The sequence below is a fragment of the Parasteatoda tepidariorum genome, chromosome 12 (genome assembly GCF_982258835.1).
Source record: "Parasteatoda tepidariorum strain Cologne lab strain chromosome 12, Ptep-v5.0, whole genome shotgun sequence".
NCBI lineage: Eukaryota > Metazoa > Arthropoda > Arachnida > Araneae > Theridiidae > Parasteatoda > Parasteatoda tepidariorum.
This window is the reverse complement of record NC_141766.1, coordinates 28,337,897-28,356,422: the sequence shown is the minus strand read 5'-3', so window position 1 is coordinate 28,356,422 and position 18,526 is coordinate 28,337,897. Positions and strand designations below refer to the sequence as shown.

The following is an 18,526-nucleotide window of genomic DNA, read 5'->3' as shown; positions in this document are numbered from 1 at the left end:
TTTCTGAACACTGCAAAAAGCTGTTTTTTTTTATTGTTAAACCAAACTAAAAAAAATATTTGGTAATAATCTTAAAAAGAAGAAAAAACGATGAAGTAATACACTAATGATTATTTCCAAAATGATTGTATGGTCAAAAAAGAAAGAAAAGTCCTAAAATTTTATGAGGGAAAAAAATTTTTTAAAAAAATGGCGGAAAAATTCATCGAATTTTGTTCCGGTTTTTTGGTTTTCTGAATTCCGGATAACGGGTTCTGTACTAAGCTATTTGTGCTTGTGTGAGATTCGTCTACAAACGACTTTTGATCCGTCCTCTAAATCAGTTCTTTCGTCAACTCGATACGCTGTATGCTCTAAATAACAAAATGGGCTCAAAATCTTGCAGGAAAAAAATATTTTTTCAATGGAAGAAAATGAATTTCCGGTTCCGAATTTTATTCCGGTTTTCTGATTTCCGGATAAGAGGTTCTGCACTGTATACGGTAGTCAAATATATTCGAGTGACTTCATCCTCAATTTGTTTTTCAGTAATTACCGCTAGGGTTACATGTTTTTTTTTAATGTGACTATTTTCAAAATGCAGTATTGGAAAGAATTAGTGTGATTTTTCTCCCTAACAAAATGCGATAATATTGCCTATAATATTAGAATAATAAAATATTACATATTGAATGTAAATAATTATGGTTTTTTGTTAATACAGCTTTTTTTGTTAATTTAAATCTATAACGTACATCTTTGTTATTATTTAAACTGTCTTGCAGAAGGATATGAGTGCTAGAGAGTTTTGTTGCAGAAAGCCTGAAAAAATTCTGCCAAAGAGCGCATTTCAATAATATCTTTTTAACGAGGTCAATTTATGCCAATAGTTTCGTAAATCTATGTAATGTTTCGATTGTATTTTCGGCAGTTGTTGATATTGATTTTCACATGGTTTTTAATTAACCCGATATATTTCAAACAATATGCAAATTCCTGTCGTGCTTTTGAGTATTTACTTTTTAAGCAAATGATTCTATCAAACTTTTTTCAATTATTGCTATTGATATTTCTCCATAGTTTCTGAATCCGATATTTTTTATGAAATATTTATTACAAAAACCAAACACCCATTTAAGTAAACAGAACACTCATTGTGAGGAATCTGATTCACATGATTTTGTCGGCTATCTTTTTTTCGACAATTACTACTACTGATTTCAAGATTTTCAATTTTTTTTTTGTGATGATTATTTATAAAGTGTGAAGGAAATAATTTGCTTTCCCCCCCCCTCCCCCAACAAAATGCGAGACTATCACCCATAATATTAGAATAAAAAATTGTTAATTGCTCCACTTTTAAAAAATTATATAGTTTTTGTTGTTTTGTAAACACAGTGCTTTAGTAATTTTAAATTAGTTACATATATGTGTGTTGTTATTAAAAGTATCTTGTAGAATGATATTAGTGCTTGAGAGTTATGTCACAGATGGCTCGAAGAAATTCTGCCACAGGGATATTTGGTACTGTTTGTCTACGATAGGTACTCTGTCCGCCACAAAGTCTGCGGCAGTCTGGTGCTATGGAAACAAGAAGAGAGCATTTTAGGGAGGGTGGCTTCGATGAAGAGGTCTCCTTTTCTTTCGCCTTCGATGATAGCTTGTATGGGGAGTATACCAGATTGGCTGACTCAGCCACCAGTAGGAGACTTATTTAATCTGATTCAAGAACTTTTTTAAGATTCGCATGAATATTTCTTTCTTACTTAAAATAGTTCTCTCGATTCAATCAGTTGTTATTTTTTAAATACAAAGGAAAAAAAGTGAACAAATTCTGACATTAAGGGTAGTACAGGTTTTTTTAATATTACTTTTTAATTTTACGATATTTATTATGAATGTTCATTGATTGTTAGATGGTTTAATTTCTAAACTTGCACATTTTTTAAAGCAGTTAATTTCTTTTATTACTTGAATTTTCTGGAAAAAGTGAAGAGCTTAAACTTAATAACTCTGATTTTAAAATAGAAATAGAAATAAATAAAATAAAAATAGTTCACGTTATCTGTGCCTGAGAAATATTAAATATCTTTGTTTTGATTATTAATTTTTAAATATTTTATTTATTTATTTTTGAAACTGAAAGCAAGTGACCGCAACTAGGATGAAATCTAAAACTATCAACGATGATTTTTATCAGCACCCATCAAACCATCTGAAATTATATGAAGTTTTTTTTGCTTAAATTACGTTTTCTTATTCATATTTTATTGTAACCTGTACAGTTTTTTTTCACTATTTATTAAAAACAGTTTTTATTAGCAAATTTATTTTTTTCTTAATAACCAATTTAATATGTATGATAAATTTATAGATGAGTTATTTATTAATAAAACATTGAGCTGCTTTAAACAATTTTATACAATTTCCATACATATTCCATACATACATATAAATTTTTTTTCTAAAACAGAAGCTTTTGAAAAAGAGAAAAGATTAAAAAAAAGGAATCACACGCTCTAAACGATGTTTCAGGCGCGAATGCTCATTTCTCTTAACTCTAGGGCTAATACAATAGATCGAACAAAGAAGTCTCCTTTTCTCCCACCGAAACCAGTCTTAAAGAGGGACCCCGCACCCCTACTTGAAATAATCATACCTCGTTACCATAGTCCCCGCCACCCCTCCAGACGAATGGCGGACAGAGTACCTATCGTAGACAAACAGTAACTTATCATTTGTTTAGTTGCAATCTAATTATTTATTTTGAGAGTTTTAAATTGCTGCACAAATATTTTTGCTTTTTAACAATAAACAGTTTGTTACATCAAATTGAAAAGTTACTCTATTAAAAGATCCCATAATTTTTTTACTTAACGCAGTAAGATTGCGAGTGAACTGCAGAGATGAAAGTTTCTAGTATTTAAGTGTTAAAATTTCAAACAATTTATAATTGTATATTCTAGCTTAAATAATTGTATTATATCCAGATGAAAGTCAGCTCATTCTAGGCAGGGCGCAGCACCCTGCTGCCCTTTTAGTCATAAGAATTCACCCTGTTGCCCCTGAAGTAAATTAGCGCCCTGATGTAATAGACTCCATACCCTTTTTGCCCTTTCTTTCCTCAACCCTTCTTTACTTTTTCCCCAAACTCTACAATGGATTTCTTAAACTGTTATTTTTAACTCTTTTTATTTAGTTTGTCATTGCTGTCAATACATAGATTTATATGGGAAAGGAAAAATAGCCATCACAACCCATTGTTGCACTTGTCTTTGAAAGTTTGCAGTTACTTCCACTATCATTAAATCATAATTATTATTAATCATTTTAATTATTTAATCATAACTACAGACACTTAAAAACATACTTTTATTATTTTATTAATATATGCATGCATTTTAAATAAATTACTAAGCTAATTAGCTCATTAACTCGACATATATGTTAATTTATTAAGGAAAATAAGTAATTAATGATTGCTTTGCTATTTATTGTTAAGTTAAAAAAAAATTCTGTTACTAATTGACAATGTTTTTTAATAGAACGAGTAAAGAATTCGTGTTTTTAATAGAATGTGAAATTATTGCCTTTTTAGAGTAATAATGCCCTTTCTTTAAACTTTTGCACCATGCCCTTTTTTCTGCCTAGAATGAGCTCTGAGTAAGTGAATATAAAAAAGTAAAAATTCGAAAGAAAATAATAAATAAACTTAATTTATTAAGAGATTAAAACAGCTGCTGTTTCTTTCAATTGTTTACATAAATAAGAGTAGTAAAACTTTATTCCATAGTTATGTAAAGAACTTTTAGAATATCGTAATCAAGTTTAATATCAGTGTATTATCAGGGTGGCCACCCACCTGGAAAACCTTGAATTATCAGGGAATTTTTTTTGTGCTGGAAAAAACCTGGACAAATCAGGGAATTTTAAAAAAAAGCTGAAAATTTTTTTAAAAATTATTTTACTATCCTTTATACCCACTTTATTTAGACGGAAATTTATCGTCAAACAATTTAAATATTATCAACTTAACAATAGTACTTTGTTTTTATTAAAATTCTCTCCATTATCACTCTGCTAAACTAGAGTGCCATATGAAACTCTCCCGTGGTTGCTAAATGAATGGAGAAATCCTTCACCTCTTTGGAGATTATGGAACTATGCAGTTTAGGAAAGGTAAAGATTGTAGGGGAGGTTGAGGAAAGGGTTTGGATATTTGGTTCTATTAATAAAAAAAATTTTTTTCATCTTCATCTAGTCCGTAGACCTTTATCGTTCAAGTTTGTTCAGATGCTTTGAGGGCAATTTTTCTTTTAACGAAATTTTTTTGTATTTTTAACTTTATAAAATTTTCCAAAGAATAATTGGTTATAATTTAATAATAGACTTCATCGCGTAATTTTTTCTTAAAGCTTTTGTATTATTTTTTGTTCGTTTATTTGTTTATTATATTTATTTTGTTTTGTTTATTATATTTTTTGTTATTTGTTTTGTTATTTTGTTTGTTTATTATATTTATTTATAATTATTACACTTATAATTTTAAAACAATTTTCATCTCTTAATTTTTTTTCTCCACTTGTATTAAGAATACAAATAATGTATATCTTGAAAGTAAGAAGTAATTATTCAACAGCCTGAATATTTAGATATTCAACAAAACTATATAGTATTCAGCAAAATGAAATCGGTTCCCTACTGTATTTGGATAAACTAAATTTTCAGCATAGTAAATGAATAGGCTGAATATACTGTAAATAGACACTAACTACTCTGTGTATTTAACAGAAAGCACTTAAACTTGTATTGTCTTATGTTAATTATGAATTTAAAAAAAATTAAGATTTAAAATTCAGAATTACTGATTTTTCTGAAAAACTACCAACCAATCACTAAAGTCAAAATAAACAGAAGAACATTACAGTCACTAATCCATGAAATATGTAAACAAATTATTATGGAAATTTTTTTAATTACTCTAATTAAATACATAATTTTAAAAATTAGAACATGCATCACACTACATAATCAAAATGAAAATGATGGAAGTAGAAATTTAATTCAAATTTCAATAGTCTAGTTCATTTGCTCCTCGCAGCATACAGTAGCACATAACTAGTTTTGAACATTTTTCCACCACCAAACAAAGTATGTTGAAAGCAGTTCACTAATCCCCCTCCCCCCAGTTTACTTTAGAAGAGCTAAAAATAGACAAAAATTCCCTGATTGTAAATGTTGCATGTGCCCAACCTGTTTAAAAGATTTTTCTTTAAAAGATGTCTAATGTACAAAAGAAGCTAATGTTTATCTTTAAAAATGTACAATAGCTTTCAAAAGTACAAGATTTTGGTTACTATTCAAAATATAAGTGTTTCTTCAAAATTTTAAATTTATTTCTTTTAGAACATATTTAGAAACACTATCCTTTATAAAAAAATATATAAATGTTATGTATTAATTAAATTTCACATATGAATATAGGTTTTTGACATTTTCGACAGTGAGGTTTTTGCCGTGACGGTTTAAACCGTCTAGTTTTATAAAATAGACAAATACATCGATTATAATATTTTGTAAATAATTTAAATATAAAAATTCATTGGAATTTGAAATCATGATAAAATACTAAATAATGTGAAATAAAAGTTAACTTATTATCCATTATAAATTTTTTTAATAAAACTTAACATGATTGATTATTTTAATGACCACAGCAAAACTAAAACTAGATGCATAGTTTAATAAGCAATTTAAAAAACTATTAAGAAAATTGTTTAATAGTGTCTATGTAATTAGTTGGATAGCAAAAAGCTTACTTTATTTTAACAAAAAAAAAAAAAACGTAACTAATAAATAAAACCGAAAACATAATTTACATCTTGGATCCCAGTATGATTTGATTTCTAGACAAAGGAAGAATTAAGAGCCTTTATTAATACCAGTAAGAAAAGATGATACTACAAAATATTTAAGCTATTTTTTTTTTCATTTCATGATTAAATTATTATTTTCTTGTGTAAGTTTTCTTTTTAACTATAATTGTTTTCTTTTGAATTAAAATTTAAACCATAAAAATCCCAACAGTTTTTTTTTAAACCTGTTATCTTTCCTCTAGGCATGCAATTGCAAAAAATATTTTTGAAGCCCTCTTTACTCAAAGTTCATTTTTCAGTTTTGTATGACTAAGGCCAAAATTCGAAACCATCTTTTAATTGATGCTGAACTGCATAGACTAGAATGAAGAAATACTAAAACTATTATAACATAATAAAATATTACGTATTTAGGATACAGATTCTAATGATTTTACTAAATATTGATAGTAAACCCTTGAATTGACTGAAAAAATTATTCCAATTTAAGAAACATTTATATTTTTTGTAAATTATAATTAGTTTACTTATCAGGGAATTTATCATAGTTATGATTTATTGGAAATATTCACGAATATATGCGTACCTGCCCACATTGCAAAATATATCGCATATGTGATCATTTGAAAAGCATAATCGTCACAAATCGAGGGCATCAAAAAGTAATTCTACAAATGCGAGATTGATTATTTCCTGTCTATGATATTGTACCATTAAAAAACTATAAAAATCTGTAGGAATAACTGACAAAGATACGTTTGAAAATCCACATGGAATTGCCATTAATTGAGTATGAAATGTGCAATTCGAAGTTTGCCGAGCAAAACAATCTCCAAAGCCATCTTCAATGGAATTTGCAGTATATTATGATGGCATATTAAAGTATTGCAATTTTAAAAACTATGTAGAAATTTGTTGCGAAAATAGCGCAACCACATAAATTTTTTTCTTTGCTGATTGGAATTAATGTTAATTATCTCCTTTCTTTTATTTTTTATTGAATGAGGATGCTTGTTTACCTTAAAGACCTATTAATCGGAAAAATCTAGTCTCGGGACTTGCTGAAGATCCAACAATTCCGGATGTGGGACTTTCCATTGTATTATGTAATAACTAAAGCCCGGAATTTCAGGCAATAAAAAATGCAAAAATAGGTAGGCAAAAAGGCATTTAAAAAGCTTGAAATAGGCACTTAAAATTGGAGCAAAATGGTAGTTGGTAATGCCTAAAAGCCCATATGGGTATCCAAGGTATAAAAAAAGTTGCTAGAAGTATCCGGTATACCTACATATTCATCTTACTCGACTGTCGTAGCAATAGTACAAAAGAAGTGGATATAATTGCACAAAAAAACCCTAAACTGCGTAAGTGTGAAATAAAAATTGAAAACTCATACTTACAATAATATTGTATGCAGATTTATTCTGATAATTGGTTGCTGTTGCACAACTAGATGCTTTTTCAAATTTTCAAAAGATAAATTTTGTCTCCTGTCAGTCAATATAGTTTTAAACAAAGAGAAGGATCTTTCTACTTCAACAGAGGTTATGGGTGCGTACCTAAAACAACTTGCCATGGTAAGAGATATGGTAAGTTCTACTGTAGTATCACCGCAAAGTACTTTTGCAATGTCCTTGATGCATTCAAAGTCTGTATTTGCAGAAATGACGTTTTCACATTTCTTCCTTATTCTGTCACCAGCTGGTCCAGGCACAGACATTAGTTCTTCAATAGTACTGTCGAAAATCTTTAGTGACTCGGACAAAGACATATTTCTTTTTTCCATGTGTTCAATAGCTCCAGGGAGCTTCCCAAAATAAGTTGAAATAAAAGTCAGTTCAGTTTTTATTTTAGAACTGCTAAGAAGACTTTTACTTATGAATATTGCCTTTTCATTCGAAAAGCTGGTAAGGACTCGAGTAACTTCCTCAAAATTTGTGCAGTATTATGAGACTACTGAAATCCATGTTCCCCATCACGTAAGGATTGGTTTGGGAGGTAATTGAATGCCTGGTGTAATTTCTTTGAACACCTGAACTCTAAGGGGCTTTCACAAATACTTTTTTCACACTAGAAACAAGCCAGTCTACCCCAGGATAGAGACCTCTTACTTCCTCTGCTATCCTGTGCAATGCATGAGCAAGGCACGTTAGATGGATCATATTAGGAAATAAAACTTTTAAGCCATTTCCAGCTTATTTCATGTAGGTGGCTGCATCTGTAAAAAATAATAGCACTCTTTCATGCTTAGTACTATTTGGCCAAAGTAAAGCCAATGCATTAGTGAACAACTGTGCAATTGTAGTACTGTTAGTCTTTGGCAACTGTTCAGATGTCAACAAAAAGATTTTATGTTTTTCAAATGGGTCCATAACACTAACAATAACATTCGCAACATATCGTCCAGTTACATCTGTCGTTTCATCTATAGATAGCCATATGTTTTTCGTTCCGATTTCATTTTGAATAGTTTTAAGAATTTCGGTGTAACAGTCATCTAAATAAGTTTTCCTTAAAGTTGATTCACAGGGCACACTTTGATTCGTATATTTTTGCAAAAAAGCTTGTATGCTTTTATTTTCAAGTTTCCACAACGGAATGCCAGCATCTACAAATGATCTGCATAAATCCATTGCAAATTCAGATTCGCGAGAAGATAATTGATAACAGGTGGGAATCGGGGTCGTTGTTTTCCTATCTTTTTTATCCTTTGCTGTTTTATGCTTAGATGTCTCCTAGTGCTGAGATATAAAATACTTCTTCTCAAAATTTACTGACTTCTCGCATGCCTTACAAAACAGAATGCTCCCATCAGTAGAAAACACATCCGACCCTAACTCTTTCACAAAACTGTCCAGTTTTTTGCTTGTGCAGGCTTTTACTTTAGGCATGTTTGAAATAACTAGTACTAGAAAACAATTTCGTGCTCCTGCTACAATGTGCTCAACCAGTTTGGTGAATTCGTTTTGTAGATAAGAGAGCATACGAGTTATTCGATGGTGTAGGCTATATAGGCCGTAAGTAAGAATAAATTCTATTGGTTGTAAGTAAAAATAACTCCAATCTTCTCACTCCCTTTCTCTCTCCTTGCAAAGCACATCGGGCGAAGGTGACGCCACGAAGAGATGGAGAGGAAATATTAATAAGACAAAAGGAATAAAGTCCTAATCTCTATAAATGCATTACAATACATCGGATGACAGTCAACCATTTCTGTACTTCAAAATTTCTTCATTTTGCGTTTATGCTCGGTCAAAAGCACAAAAAGCTTTGCAGAAAAATTTTAAATTAGACAGAAATAGGCATTTATGAACAAAAGGAAAGAAAAAGGCATTTTCAGAAGAAAACGTTTAAAAAGGCTGAAAAGGGCATTTATGTCATTTTGCCTGAACTTCTGGACTCTAGTAATAACCGAATTCCATCCTCTATTTTTAAATTACCCTCTTATACTATTTTATGTGTACATTTCTATGAATAATTCTCTTTCATTATCAAAAAACCAAAAAAATATGAAACTTTTGAAAAATAACTAAAGACAAACTAAGAGACAGCCTTTGTGTATAAATTTTCTTTAAAAAAAAAAAAGAAAAAAAAGGGCGATACCATGCACTTGTAGCCAGGTATGCTTAAATTTTCCCCCCATTAAATTCAATAAACTAAATACCAAATTAAAGGTTATTTAATTTATTTTATGAATAGGCATTCAATTATTTTAAAAAAAGTTATACACTTTCCTTAAATTGAATAAAATGTAAAAAGTTGCAGACATGACAAGGAGAATTCTTTTTTTTTGTTGCTATTGCAGCATTTAATATTTATAATTAAACATGATATTTTACGATATATTGTATTTACATAATTAATGAATGGAAAAACGTCATTTTCATGTTTTAAAAATGGGGTGCTTATAAAAGAACATGTTTACTTTTTAATGACCTTTTTTCAAATTTTATTAAAATAAAGCAATTATGTACAAGATCTATTTTCTTGAAAATTGGATTTCTTTCAACTATTTGCAGTGATGTATTATTATGATTTTCAAACAATTATTTTTTTAAAAATATTTTTTAAAGAATTTGTAAATAGGTATTGGTCATGTCCGCAATGTTATAGACATGACAAGCTGCAAAATATAATTTCATTAACTTTTAATAAACATTAGAGCTTGATAAAAAGTCTCTTTCAATAAATTTGTATCACAAACCATCAAACTTATAAAATTTGCACTGTTGTCATTTTCGTAATGACTAATAACATAGACAAATTGTACTTAGTTTAAACATGTTTAAATTCCTCCACTTAAAGAAAATATATGTATTTAAAAATTAAAACAACAATTGCATTAATGGCAACATGTGTATTTCGTCTAAATTATGTTGAGAATAATAGCAACAAAAGATTTAATAGAAGATTAATTAGAGTAGAACATCGTTTAGAATAGAACAGTTTTAAAATTATTTAGGTAATGTGCGTGTTTATTTCCTGATGTTTTTCTATTAAATTGAATTTTTATTTAGAGTTTCGAAAAGATTCAATTTCTGACATTATATAATTAATTCAAGCTAATAAAACACCAGCAGACCATCTTTGGAAAAAAGTGGCAATTAAAACTAATAATGTTTTGCTAAAATCTCCTCGGAAGAAACTTGATGATTTAACATATATATCAAAAATGCCTTCATTAAAAAGAAAGCAGATAATTAAAAATTCCATTAAAAGGAAAAGGCAACAGGTGCATATTTAAAGAACAGATCATGGGTGCAAGTTGGAAAAAAGGCCAAGACTGAAAATTTTTTGACTAAAATACCTAGCATACACAATACCCCCTCGACATAAGCAAACTATCTAAGAAAGCTTTACCATAATACATCAAGTTTAAATACTGCACAAAAAATATTTATTCATCTGTCTTTTGATAAAATAACAACAGGACATAAGAAAGTAGACCAATAACGTAGACCTAAAAAATATTTTTAAGGGCAGAAGAAAAAAAAATTCCGATTTCCGTCTTCGAGTCAGTCTTGTTACCGTCTTACTTCCGTCTGCGGACATTTTCGAAAGACGGAAATCCGTCCTGGGGACGGAAGACTTGCACCCATGGAACAGATTCTAGAACTAGTAGTTGAAAAACCAGGAATGATAAATTAGCAGAGGAAACTGAAATAAAAGTAAAACAATTTTTCATTAGGGATAATATTAGCCGTATGATCCCAAGAAAGAAGTGATATCTATAAAAACACCTACTGAAAGAGAAAGACATCAAAAGTGCTTAGTGATAAGCATTGGAAAAGCATATGAGTCTTTGAGAAAATTTTGATTTCCATATTAGGAAAACTAAATTTTTTTGAGCTTCTTCCTAAATATGTTCTTCCATGTGGAAAGAAAGACCAAGAAGTCTGTTCATATACTACGAAAAATTAGCCTTGATTCTTTCAGAAACCTGAGCTATCTGTCCTGATCTTCAAAACATTCTAAAACAACTGCGAAAGAAAGTATTCATAACTTCTAGTAAAAAGCATGTCTACTGCATACCAAGAATGCAGAGTAAAAAAATACTTAGAATCAAAAATGTCAGAGCAAAATTAAGACAGGTCAAATATTATCAATGGCAACAGAATGAACAAGGTTTCACTGTCAAAAAAAATCGTTACAGATTTGGGCCGTGCAAAGGTCTGGTGGAGCTGCCAGTCAATTCAAAAATAGGTTTATATTCGCAAATTTAGTTTTTCACAATGAAGAATTCATCAATAATGCTGACTCTGAAACAGCTCACAGAAAAGGAGCCGTTGATAGAATAAGAGGCATCATAGAAAACGTAGCTTAGAGAGCTGCATTGCAAGGAAGAGAAGTTGTTGTCGATGCAATTTTTTTTATCAAGTGGCTCACAATATTTCAGCAGGAACTATAAAAATAATGCTTGTAAGCAAAAGTCACTGTCCAACATGAGGCAACGAAGTTGAATGAACTATATAGTCTCTGCAAATCTAACCTAAATACAAGGTTATTACATTTCCTCTTGCCTATAACATTTAATTCAGTTCAATTTTTTTTTTTTATATACTCCTTTCTCTAGTCCCCAAATCATGCACCAAGCTGAATTATTTTCTAAACTGCTTTCAAAACTTGCTTTAGATTCAAAACAACAAACTTCAACACTAGCAACATTTTTAGATAGTGGATAGCTGTATTGTTTGATGAATATTGGTGGCTTGGCCAAATAACTTCAACAACCAAGACAGATATGACACTGTAAAATAATTTCAAATTCGTAGCTCTAAGCAAGTTTAAGCTTTTGGAAGAACCGCTATTTGAAGTAATGATAACTGACTTATACTTACGTAATTTGTCACTAAATCACTCTGTACAGTTTATTCATACAATTCTGAATTTGCTTTAAAGAAAAATTATATAATAAATAAATTATAATGTAATTTCTTAAACATTTGCCTGGAATCTAAAATAAAACTAATTTACAATAATTAATTTTATTAAAGAAATTTGTAATATCTTAATGATATACGACCATCTAAGGTTATTTATAATGAGAAATCTTGTCATGTCTGCAACGCGTATGTTATTTTTAATTTAGTAATTTTCAATTAAACTAATTTTATTTCTTCAAAAGTCTTGTGATTTCTTTTATAGAAATATACACTGAAATCATACCTATAAAAAGTTTCAATCTATTTTATAAAATTCATAGACTTTGGAGTAGAAAAATTTTCTGAAAGCCATATTTCTCTGTGTCTTGTCCGCAACACTTCAAATTTTTATTTTAAAGGTCTTTAAATTCATTTTAATTTTTAAATATGCATTTGGTTAAAAGAAGACAGGCCTCTAATTTTATAATGTAAAAAACTAGTAACCTAACTAAATTTTTATTTAATAATGAGCAATTAAAACTTTGTAAATGTCATGCCCGAAACATGCACAATACTGTAAAATTTGAAATTGCCCAAAATGATTATTAATTGATTAACAACTTTACAGCTTTTTTTATATATAAAAAAAGTTTACTTAACATTACGGCCTAAGAGTTTAAAATCTCTTAGAGACACCATAAGAAAAATTAAAGATAAAGGAATGAAATTAAAAATTAAAGTTAAATAATTAACAATAACTAAATAAATCAGAAGTGGACTTTTCATTAAAACAGGGAGTTAAGAAAACAACCTTTTCCTTTAAAAAAAAAAAAAGAAAAAAAAAAAGCGTTTTTGAGCAGGGTTCGCCAAGTGGGCCCACCTTGAAAAAACCCACTAGGAACGTTAAGTGGGTTTTTTCAAAAAAATTTTTTTTTTTTTATTCAAACTTATTGATAAACATTTAATTTTATATAATTTATTGTGAAGTAAAAATTTGTCAAATAGAGTTGCATGATTTATATAATTAAGTTTTTAATATTTGCAAAGTAAAAGAAACTCTAGCCTATAATTTCATAATACTATTGAAAACTTAAAGTGGGTTTTTTTCAAAAAGTAATATTTTAATGAAATTAAATCAGATAGAAATTCAAATAATATAGTCTGTAAAGATCAATTTTTCAAATGTAGTTGCATGCTTTATACGATTAATAAACAGGTTTATAATAAAGGAAGTTGAAGATATCATTTTCCACCCAATATAGCACTAAACAGGTTTTTTCAAGGACTATTTTTAATGAAAAAATATTTTAACACTTTAAATAATTTAAGATGTAGGCATACATTTTAAAAATACAGTTGCATTGTTATACATGCATTACAAATTTAAACAGAAAACAAATTTTTATAGATATGAAGAGATACTGAAATCTTATGACTTTTTTAGTATAATTGCTTTTTTTTTTTTTTTGCTTAAACTTAAACCAGACTAAGATTAGAACTTAAAATTAACTTCATTGAATATGAAAAAATTTTTTCTCTCTATTTTCTACCAATGGATATAATTTTTAATTCATATAAGCATTTTTAGTAAAAATATTTTTTTAAGCATAAAAATATCTATTGTATAAGTAAAAGGACTGTCACTGACACACCCCTAAAAAGAAAAGTAACAAAATAAAGCGAAACAAAAATAGAATGAAAATATTTCTAGAAATGGGGTTCCCCCTTGCTTTACTTAAATCAAGTATGGTCATATCTAGGCAGTTAAAGTATAGTTTTGGTTTTGATGCTGACATAGTGGTCTGCTAACAGTCCAAATCAAAATATCTGATATTAGTGAGTCTTCTTTTAAAGTGAATTTGAATATAGTTTAGGATTGATTTTAAAACTTTTTATTTTTAAAAAATGCCGAAAGTAATAGGAAGTGGAAGAAAATCTGCATGTGAATGGAATGAGATAATAAAAATTGATGGAGATTCAAAATGTCAATGCAAACATTGTAAATCATTTTTGAGCTGTAAAATTGAAAGAATCAAAGCTCATTTGCTAAAATGTACAGCTAGAAAAGCTAAGCAAGGAGAAAATGATGAATCCAACCAATTTGAAATTGCTTTAATGCAAGATTCCTTAACAAGTAGTGAAATTTCTTCAGTAACTAGCTCAGTACCAAGCACTTCTTGCAGTATCTACCAAAGTGATATTTCTGATTTTCTTTGCCGAACAACAGCTGTGCAAAAGAAAGAACTGGACAAAGCAGTATCAACTTTTTTTTATGCAGGAAATATACCTTTCAATGTTGCTGAACTTGATTATTTTAAGCAAATGATTGAAAAATTAAGGCCAGGCTATAAACCACCATCTGCTAAAGATATTGGAGGAAATCTTTTAAATGAGGCTGCAATGGAAGTCGATCAACAACTTATAGAAATGGTCCAAAACTGTAGTTTAACGCTAGCATTTGACGGTTGGTCTAGTGTGAAAAATGATCATATTCAAGCAGCAGGGTTGGGTTTTTGACGTCAAAAAGTGGTTTTTGACATGACAAGGGTATAATACAGGTTTAAACCGTCAAAAACCCGTCAAAAATGTCAAAAACTGAAGTTTGCCAAGAAAATATATAAACTTCAAAACTACCAACAGTTGCCATGCATTATATTGAAATTTAATTATACTATAGGTAATCAGCAGGTTTTAAAATATTTTTTAATTAAAATTAAGGTAAAATAACAGATTTAAAATCTCAGAAATTTATATTCAAATGCATGTGCAGAAAAATTTTGCATAAAAATTGTTTAAATATTTATATTTAAAAATTTTTTTTTTTCTTTTTGATACTTAAGAAAATTAAAAGTTTATTACTATGCATTTTTGACATATAAGGAACATATAACTAATATTTATAAGGAACTTACAAGTTATGTTGTATAAATACAAACTTGATACAAGATACAAGTGTATAAAAATTTTATTTTAATGTTATACCGAATATCTTTATTATCCAGTATGTTAATTTGAATTTAAAAGTAGTTATATTTATGAATAATGATAAATATAATTCATATTGTTTATTATATTTATTTATAATTATTACACTTATCATTTTAAAACAATTTTCATCTCTTAATTTTTTTTCTCCACTTGTATTAAGAATACAAATAATGTATATCTTGAAAGTAAGAAGTAATTATTCAACAGCCTGAATATTTAGATATTCAACAAAACTATATCATATTCAGCAAAATGAATAAGCTGAATATACTGTAAATCGACACTAACTACTCTGTGTATTTAACAGAAAGCACTTAAATTTGTATTGTCTTATGTTAAAAAGATTATTAAGAAGATTTAAAAAAATATTAAAAAGATTTTTCTTTAAAAGAAGATGTCTAATGTACAAAACTGCTAATGTTTATCTTTAAAAATGTCTAATTTTTAGTATAATCTATACTAAATATCTTTTGGCGACCCCTAGAGATAAATGTTCACAAATACGATGTATATTTCGAGCATTTCTTTCGTTTCATCGAATAAAAACATCATCATATTTGACTCATATTAATTTTATTTATAATTTTAAGAAAATACTTTTTGTATAACACAAAAATCAGTAAATTACCCTTTAATGAGATGTATGTGGCTGCAAGTTTCTAATTATCTCATCGATGTTTGGATGTATGTTGCTAATTGCAATTCGCATATCATCTTCAGGTTTTAAACGCGAGTGGTATTTAGTTTTTATTGAAACTAGTTTGCTAAATCCTGTTTCACATAAATACGTTGATGCAAATTGTATTAACACTCTGATGGCATTCTTGCATAAAACGGGATATTGTTTTTCCACGGATAGCCAAAATGTTTGGCAAGGCTGAGTCTTAAATTGATTTCGAAGAGTATAATCACTAATCAGATCTATCAATTGCTCTTTCTCACTAATTTGAAGCGTTGAACTGCATATGTCAAAGGAAAATGGATCACGAATCCAACCAAGATCGTTTTCAGGAAAATCCTCGAATCTTCTCGAAAATTTTTTCTTTAACTTTTCAATGTGATTGGAAATGATGTTTTTAAATGTAAATATATCCATATTATTTTCCTTGATAAAATCGTTAAAGCAAGGGAACATGTTGGTGTTGTTTTTATTCAGTTCAGTTTGCCAGAGACTAAACTTATTCTTAAAAGCTTGAATTTTACTGGCTGTAGTTATGATAGTTGAATTCTCACTCTGCAAGCTCAAATTTAAGTTGTTAAGTTTTTCGAAAATATCAACTAAATAGCTCAGCTTCCCTAGCCAAACTTCATTGATATAATAACTTGCCAATCTATGTTTCTTTTCGATTTAGAACATGTACACTTCATTTCTCAAATCAAATAGTCGTAGTATTTTCCCACGTGAAAGCCACCTGACTTCGATGTGTAACAGTAATTTCTCATACGTTGAGCCCATCTCATTGCAAAGTATTGAAAAGAGACGGCTGTTGTGGCTGTTGCATTTAATGTAGTTAATTGAACTAACAGCTTAATTGAACTAACAGCGTTGTGCAACTCTTCATCCATATCTTTTGCAACAAGAGCTTTCCGATGAATCATACAGTGATTAAATACCATATGAGGTGCCACCTTCTGAATTAAGCCTCTGAGCCCTTTATTCGAACCTGTTAATGCTGCAGCACCATCAGTACAAACCGCAACACAGTTTGCCCAGGCAAGGGACTTTGTTTCAAAATATTCATTTATTACTTCGAATATTTTTTCTCCAGTTGTTTTTCCTTCCAAATTTTTGCAACATAAAAACGTTTCTGTTATATCTTCATTAAAAATAAACCTAACGTAAATAATTAGTTGTGACATTTTAGTAATATCGGTAGTCTCGTCCAGTTGTAAAGCAAATACGGATGAATTTTGTATGCGTTTTATGACTTCTGACTCGATATTTCGTGACATTTCGGAAATCCAATTGCAATTAAACAGTGAGTGATGGCGCTTCACTCTTTATATGTACACTGTATGGTATGCAGCATGCAGGGATAATGCATTTCATAAAAATTTGTCGACGCCCACAGGGATCGCGACCCCTAGTTTGCGCACCACTGATCTATACTATACACTAAATTTTGTTATAAATAAATTTCTTAATAATATCACTGCAGATTTTCAATAACACATGAAAATGAATACATAATATTACAAAAGATGTGAGTTTTCAAAAGTACAAGATTTTGGTTACTATTCAAAATATGTGTTTCTTCAAAATTTTAAATTTATTTTTTCTAGAACATATTTAGAAACACTATCCTTTAAAAAATATATAAATTTTATGTATTAATTAAATTTCACATATGAATATAGGTTTTTGACATTTTCGACATTTTTGACAATGAGGTTTTTGACGTGACGGTTTAAACCATGGTTTAAACTGTCAAAAACTGTCACATGTCAAAAACCTGCCAACCCTGTCAAGCAGTTACCATTCATACAGGAACCAGCAGCCATCTTCTGAAAGTATATGCTGCAGGCTCAGTAAAGAAGACATCTCATCAAGAGAAATTAAACAGCACATTATTTGCTATAGTAACCGATAATGAAAATAAAATGGGGAAGATGTGGGAAATTTTAAAAGAAACACATCCAAAACTTATAACCTATGGATGTTCTGCCCATCTTTTAAATTTGGTTGAAAAAGAAGTATCTCCTAATACTGTTATTGGACACATTGTGGAAGTTAACAAATATTTTAGAAATGTGCATCAAGCACATGGATGGGCAAATGAAAAAAACTGTTTAATGCCCCAATTACCAAATGATACTAGGTGGAGTTCATATTGTGATTGCGTAAAAACTTTCGTTAATAATTACCATAAATATCGTGAGATTGCTCTTGAACATCAAAATGAATTCAATAAAAATGTATCAAAAATATTAAATAATGTTGGACTTTACCAAGAAGCTATTAATTTGGAAAAGCAGTTGTCAACTGTTTCTGAAGCTTTAAATAAGCTTCAAACAGAAAATACCTCAATTTCAGAAGCTGTTGAAATATGGATAAACTTAATATCGAGTGACGAATTAGAACCCCATAAACAACATTTTGTAAAAAGATTTCATCAGGCTGTTCAGCCACCTCATTTATTAGCTTATATTATGGATCCCAAAACAAGAGGACAACTTTTAAATCATGATCAAGAACAATTAGCAGAAGACTGGCTTTCTAAGCATCACCCAGAATTTCTACCAGGTGTTATGGCCTTCAAAATTTCTGATCCCGAGTACTTTCCAAAATCAATGATGCATGACACTGTTATTCAACAGTTT

At 29.2% G+C, this 18,526-nt stretch overlaps 1 protein-coding gene across 1 annotated transcript in view; it reads left to right on the top strand.

The window, feature by feature from the left end:
* The window catches only part of LOC122268880 (uncharacterized), a 63,344-nt gene that overhangs the window by 2,829 nt on the left and 41,989 nt on the right, over positions 1-18,526 (top strand). The window lies entirely within an intron of this gene.